The sequence below is a fragment of the Simochromis diagramma genome, unplaced genomic scaffold (genome assembly GCF_900408965.1).
Source record: "Simochromis diagramma unplaced genomic scaffold, fSimDia1.1 OVJJ01000433.1, whole genome shotgun sequence".
NCBI lineage: Eukaryota > Metazoa > Chordata > Actinopteri > Cichliformes > Cichlidae > Simochromis > Simochromis diagramma.
In genome coordinates this window covers 351,650-359,613 of record NW_024387031.1, presented here as the reverse complement: position 1 = coordinate 359,613, position 7,964 = coordinate 351,650, and positions in this window count along the sequence as shown.

Below are 7,964 nucleotides of genomic sequence, written 5' to 3'. Positions count from 1 at the left end.
GTTTTCTATTTCCACTACTACTGCATGATCTAGAAGTTAAGAAGATGACACTAGGACTTTTGGTGGACTGTTGGTGTAATTTGAATAGAATAGAATAGAATAGAATTCAACTTTATTGTCATTGCACATGCACAGGTACAGGGCAACGAAATGCAGTTTGCATCCATCCAGAAGTGCTTTAGTGATATAGATATATTACAATATATATTAGCAATAATATAGATATGTGAGTATAATACAGAAATGGGTCTATTATGGAATGTTATAATGTACACGGTATGAAGTATGTTGTGAATATTCTATAACTATAAGTATGTACAGGCTGTAGTGAGTACAAGCTATGTACAGGATATGAACAGGATATAAATATGAAAAACTATACAGAATATGAAATAAATAACTTTACAGAATCTGAGATATACAGCTATACAGAAATGGGAACTATGCAAGTTGTAAACAGTTGTAGGATTAAAGATTATCGAATGTACAGAATGATTATTTACACAGAGCTATACAGTAGTGCAGTTAAGATAAGTGAGGGTGTAGATAGTTTCTACAGAGGCTATATAAAGTGCTAGTGGTTGTGAGTGGTGGTTCAGTCCATGTTATTATTGTGTGTTTGAGGGTACAGTTGTCCATTGTGGGTGTGTGTATGTTCAGTCCATGAGTTTAACGTGGGTCAGATGTCAGGAGGCAGAGTTCAGGAGTCTGACAGCTGTGGGGAAGAAGCTGTTCCGGTACTGGTGGTCTTAGTCCGGAGGCTCCTGTAGCGCCTCCCAGAGGGCAGGAGGGTGAAGAGTCCATGTGATGGGTGACTGGGGTCTTTGATGATTTTCCCAGCCCTTTTCAGACACCGCTTCCTGTAGATGTCTTTTATGGCAGGAAGTGGTGCTCCGGCGATGCGCTGGGCAGTTTTCACGACCCTCTGCAACGCCTTCCGGTCCGAGGCAGAGCAGTTCCCGTACCAGACTGTTATACAGTTGGTCAGGATGCTCTCGATGGTGCAACGATAGAAGTTCACCAGGATGTCTGAGGACAGGTGGTTCTTCCTCAGAGTCCTCAAGAAGAAGAGGCGCTGGTGAGCCTTCTTGACCAGCTTGGAGCAGTTGGTCGTCCAGGTGAGATCCTCGGAGATGTGGACTCCCAGGAACTTGAAGCTGCTCACACGCTCCACAGCCGTCCCCTTAATGTGGATGGGTGGATGTGGGTCAGCATTCCTCCTGTAGTCCACGATGAGCTCCTTGGTCTTCTCGGTGTTAAGCAGCAGGTTGTTTGTGTCGCACCACTCAGCCAGACGATCCACCTCCTCCCTGTAGGCGGCCTCATTGTTTGAATCACATTTGAAACATTTACCACATTCAAATGTATAATGTTGTGCATTTTATAATATATGGATGACAGTTATATTACTGTAGCTCAGTAACTTTGCTATATTGCTACTTTATGAGCTCAGGTTCAGTTTTTCTGAGTCAGCACAGATGTAGATATGAGAGTCACGTAACCCAACTCTAAACCCAGGGTATACAGGTTCAGTGAATGTGGTGTTGAAGGTGTGGAGGTGGACCAGTGTGCCAGAGATTATGTTATAGAAGGACACGGTACCCATAGGACAGTCCACATACACTGCTACTTTGTAACAGGCAGAGGAGGAGACAGGGATGGCTCTTGATTTGTAATTGTGAGTTGCAAAGTATTCGCCCTCATCACAGTACAAACACCAGGAATGATCAGTTTTGCCAAACCTGCTGTCATCACCGTTTCCTTTCCGTTTTCTTCCTTTGTAAGCCACTGCAATATGAACCTCTCCACTCCACTCAAACTCCCAAGTAACAGCGACCCGTCAGAGTGTTGGTACACAGCAGCTGAGGCCAATGATCAAATCTTTCATCATTATCAACATACTGCTTGTCCTCTCTACATGCACCACCTTCCTGTTGTTGTCAGACAGTTTGAGTTTTCTGTGTATTGCGTTTAGATCCAGATTTAGTTCACAGAAATCTAATGGAAAGAATATGGGGAGAAGATATGATCAGTTTGTAGAACTCTAATCATTCAAACTACAAGAGTTACTGTGCTATATAGTCTGAAGATATTCTGGAATTAAAGGAATCATAAATACAGATTACCAGGAAAATTAAGACATACAGTACCTAACTGCAGCATGCAATGATAATTCAACTCCAAGCCTGAAATCTTCTGCATTCACAGCTCAGGGTCCACTACAAAAATTACTTACCACTTCACAGGATGGTTCGTCATGAGATTGTGTTGTTTTGTCTTATAGTTGATGATGAATATCACCTTTAGCAATCTTTTAAGTCAAGTTCTCATCCAAACAATCCACTTTTTCAATTCACATCTGAACTTTGTATTTTTAAATCACACCGCTTTAATTCCCCTTGGGTGTTTTGAAAAACTCTACTACTTAAGAACTCCCACTCTATTGAGTTAGGGTACACTTGGAGTGTTGAGCAGAGGTCTAAGAGATCCTCAACTCCCAGTTGCATCAGAATGTCAACACAATATTGAGTATGAAATGTCCCAGATAGATGCATCTCAATTATTGAGGCTGGAGCACAGAGCTGTGCCTGTTAAATGACAAGTCCCTAATGGAGTGGTTGGTTTTCCTAAGCAGTCCACATTACACTCCACCAGGGCTTTCCTTTTCATGAAATCTATGAAAATAGAGTCGACAAAATACAAAAAGGTTTGTGGATTATGTCTCATTTAAGTGCATGATATGGTCATGTGGCTATTTCCAATTGGTAGAGGACCAGTTTGCAGTCAAGTGTGAGATGACTGAAGTGAGGATAGTGAACCTTCAAGTCTGAGGCCATGGCTCTAAGCTGCAAATTATTTACACACTTTCAGTGCCAAATGAAGAGTTCAAGTATCTCTGGATCTTGCTAGGGAAGATCTGAGGAGACAGTCAGTTATTTGTGTATCCTCTCCAGTGATGCAGACACTCTACTGACCCTGGTTTTCACGTCACTTCATGAAGATCAAACTCCAGCTGGTAAAGTGACTTTTTATGGTTGTACAACCATACCTTATGATTTTACCTTAAGGTATGCCGGTGGCTTTTTACCTATGCAAATCTTTCTTGGAACTGATTGTTTGTATACCTTTGCTGTGGCTGTATTTTTTTAAAACTGATCACTTCAAATATACATATAAAGATGATAAATAAAGTATACTAATTATACTACACAATATAACGGGGTTTAAATTAGAGATGGACCGATCCGATATTACGTATCGGTATCCGGTCCGATACTGACGTAAATTACTGGATCGGATATCGGAGAAAAATAAAAAATGTAATCCGATCCATTAAATATCAAAAAAGCACCTCACAAAACTTGCGACACGGCGTAACTCAGCTCATAACCGTAGCATGTCGGAGCAGTATGCATCACGTGATAGAGCGGCTGTGTGTATTTGTAGCTTCGCTACCAATCCGGCATTTCATCTCCGAGGAAGTGATCCCAGAGAGAAGTAAAGCAAGTGTGTAAGTTCATCTCTTAATGTTTGTAAAGCATTCCCACGTTAAGCTTAACAACCGACATATGGAGTGACTGCCTCTTCTTGCTGCTACTTCAATCATGAAACTGATTAATGGTCAGCTGATCGGCTTTTCTGTCGCGAGTCCGTCTCTCTTCTTTGTTTTTGGCCCACGTTGCACCAGAAAGAGGAAACCAGCGGCTGAACAACAGCAGCACGTTAAGCTGTGATAATCGTTTGTTAGAATTTATTTAATATTACTTTCTACACCAGGATCTTTTTCTATGCAAAGATACACTTCATGCACTTAGCAGCAATACAGTTTAAAAGCGGTGCATTAGAGGCAATTGTGCACAGTTGGGCATCTTTATGGGTTATACCACTGTGAATTTTGCTATATAACTTGCTCAAGAGTCGTAATCATATGTTGACATCCAGCTGAAAAATTCGAAAATATAATGTAAATCGTTAGATCAGTTTCGGGCCAAAGTTTAGAGGAAATGATTGTTTTGACACAGAGTGAGTGGCACAAGTGTAAGAAAAAGCGAGGTGGGTTGAATAATCTGCGCTGGGGGCCCAGGAACAGGGACATTTATGAAGCGCCAAGCTATAGAGCACAATTCGGTCTGAGTGTAAAGGACGCCGCCGATGTCTTGAGATGAGAACGTGCCATGTGACAATTGTATTGCGTGTTCCGTGTTTCTTCGTTATGGCATAGGCAACACCACCCTGTCCGGAAACGCTCTGTGTGGTGTAAAAGGGGAATGGTCTGCACCGCGACTGAATCCTGACGCGAAATGCGAGGGGGTCTCACGCTCAGAGCACGCTGTCAATAGACAGGCGGTCTTCCAAAAAACAATGGCATGAAGGGCCGAATAGTGCGGGGGGCGATACCGCTGGCTGGCGCAGTGTTGCGGGCTGCTATCCTAAATGGCGAGACCCGCTCGACTGGTAACATTGTGGGGATTTTACCTTCTCAGAAGTGTACAAAAAGAGCCGATACCGGCCACTTTAACATAATTGGCCTTGTTTGGCAAGGTACTCGGCAGCAACTAGTGAATCAGCATATACTTTGGCTCCATGGATCACAGACAGTTAAATGATACCCGGCGGTGGGCTTGGCAATCCTGAGCAATTGCAAACAAGTAACCAGGCTGTTGACAAAGCACGGAGCAGGTCTGGTCGAAGCTGTGTTTGTAGAAGTAGGGGAGAGACCGTGAGAGATGTGTAACGTGGGTCAGTTAGTAGACACGAATTCCAATTCTCCAATCAGGGCTGAGAAGTTTCAATGATGGTGACGCTCGGATCCTTGGCATGCTCGATTCAGTTCTGCTATCCACAGTGAAAATCAGTCACATGTCCAGACGTACAGACAATTTAAACACAAAAAAAGTAATTTGTATGAACCAAAAAGGTAAGTTTTTTGCTACGTTTAGGCATGTTAAATAGTCATAGAGCTGATTGCAGTGAACTCATCACAACAATTATGTGTATGTATGTATTGTCTATGGGGAATAATTCGGTGGAGGTCTTAGTGCTAAGTATTTAGCCGTTGGCTGTAGTGTTACTAGTTACGTGGCCTATAAGGAAGTCGGGGTCAGCTTGTAACAATAAGGCAGATGTTACAACTACCACACTATACTTTAGCCTATATGAAACATGGGGGCAACGACATCATCAGAGAGGTTCACTGGTCGCATTTGTATATGCGGGTAATGCCATGGGTAACACAATTCCTCCACTGATTTAAAGTGTTCCCACACTACAGTATGCGACCACGTGGCAGAGTATGAGACCGAGTAAAAGTAACTGGGGAAGTGAGAAATAAATACAGGATGATGGAAGTGCACAGAACAGATGTTCCACTCATCTTTCTGGAAGACTTGCAAACCACACCAAGGTAAGGCCATGATAAAAGTAATGGAATTGCGATGCTGGTGAACAACATACATTTTTTCAGCTTCATTGTTTTTCAAATTGGTGCAAGAGTTGTAGGTTATAATGCCCAATGGAGCCAATGAGGAACCAACTCAAAGGAAGACGCAAAAAAATTAATGAAAGATTCAGTTGCAGAAAATTCCCGTAATTTGTCTTTTTTGGGGGGTGGGGGTAGATGGTTCAAAAGCGGAATTTCTGCAAGTCTGTACACACACAACACATAGACTACATAAGGTGGAGTGTAGTGCATTCATGTGTTGAATAAACAAAGATTACACGTGAAGTGTTTTGTTAGTACCCATTATTTCATGTGTTTACACTTTCCCCCAGGATATGTTACAACTAACCAGAGACTATGGGGTTAGATTGTAAAATTTCACTCGTTGTGTTTGAGGCGCAGACCATGCAAGGGGTAATTGTGCTGCAGAGAAAATAGCTGGCCACTATTTAATAGCAGAGACCTGTAAACTTTGCATTACTTTTGAATCTACGACCTTAAAAAGAGCTCCAATTTACAGACAAAATGTCAAAGAAGGTTAACAAACTATCCCCGGTCTCACCCTATCAATGCATCATTTATGTTCTAAAGAGCTAGAATGTATTTGCGACCATCTGTTGTGTTAGAACTACTCGAAAACCATGACACCCCTTAGGAAAGAAATTCCCGTTTGGAAATCCGTGTTGAAATAATAAAATGCTTGCATCAGTGCATGCTGTACTCAGAATACAAAATGAGTGTGATTAAAACACAATTAGTATTGAAGAGCGATCTGGCTGCTTTGGGGGATAGGGTGACATCGTAGTGCAATGTGTTTTAGAAGTAGCCCAATAGCGGCTTATTTTGCAAAAGGGCTGAATGTATGTGTGACCATTTGTACTTGTTAAAAAACTAGCTGGCTCTGTCCTCCCGCTTAAGTCAACATTCCGAAAAGACCCGAGTTTTAAATAAAATGATCGCAATCAACCCGTGAAAGAACCCAAGTAATGCATAAAAACTAGTTAAATTAAAAACGAGGGTTTGATTAATGAAACGCGTGTGAACAGGGCGGACATTGCCCATCAGAAAAATTCCATTGGTGCCGTGGTTGAAAAATAAAATGCTTGCATCGCTAGCATGCTGAGATATTGATCAGAATCACAAAATAAGTGGCGATTAGAAACACGGTTACCAACACTTTTGACTAGATGTAAATAAAAAGCCTTCCAGCATTTGTGGATGAAGCACTGTGAGCAAAGGGCTTCCACCCCTCCACGCAAAACAAAGAATTGCTCTTAAGAACACTAGTCTGCATGACTGATGTTGAGACATGCCAAAGCGATAAAATAGTTTGAATTAGGAGAACCCGATGGGGTTGTTTAAATTAAACCCAGTTAAACACAAACGCATATAACCTCTCGGACCCTGTGTGTTTCACGCCGAACGCGCATGCGCACACGCACGAAACCGTGGAAACGAGATGTCCAATCTGGTGTGTGCCGAAAAGTGATGTCTGCCAACACTGATTTCCAGTAATTGTGCCAAAAACTGATTGGCTCAGAAGTTAAACTGCTCTAACTGGTTGGGCTAGAAGATGTGAAAACATATGTCAAATGCCATCCCGTTATGGAATGACATAGAAGTCATCTTGAACCACATTTGTAGTAACAAAATAGAAGCCGGCAATCCAGTTTGTTTGGCAGTGACTTTTATATAACCTTATTGATGGACTTAAAAAAATCTGCATTACAGAAAAATGATCTTTATGTAAGAGGAATTTGGCCAAGAGGACAGCAGAAAATGGCAGCAAAATAATATACAATAGTTCTGTAAAAAATATTTTTTTTTGTGTTTTTTTTTTTGGGTGTTTGTGTGGTTTAAGTTGGGATAAAGGACAGATGGGTTATAATGTGAAGTACGAATAACACAGAGTTGTGAAAGATACGTTAAAAACGGATAATTTTTTAAAATGCTCTAGATACGCCTTTGGAAACGCCGGTTTCACCAGAAGTCTAGTTACAACATACGTAAGAGTTACACATAAAATCTACACGAAAGATGGGAAAATCAGTTTTTGCAGACATCACTTTTTGGCACAACAACGGTTTGGATTGGCGCGCCATATTGGGACTAGTGCCATCGGATTACTAATATATGTGTGACTAATCACATCCGGTGGGAAAAAAAATATGTTTTCTCCCTTAGACGGAGGGGGGTCTGTGGAGGGAGAAGAAGAAAAACAGAGGGGCCGGCACACACTTTTCTATGCACAGACAAGATGGAACCAGTTCAATCTGCAACCTGGCGTTCTCTGTACTTGGACGGGGAAGAGATCTGCTTGTCCCGACGCCACAGAAGGCGTCGGGCAGCAGCAACTGTCCGCATCGGGATCAAGCGACACCCCCGTCACTGTCTACAGTAACAGAATGCGATGGCGGCCAATGCGCCGCGGAGAGAAGAGAAAAGAAGAGCTTGCTTGTTTTTGCCACTGCCACTGGGTAAATAACCCACACACTTCATTAGTCTGCTGCTGCTTTGGGGTCGT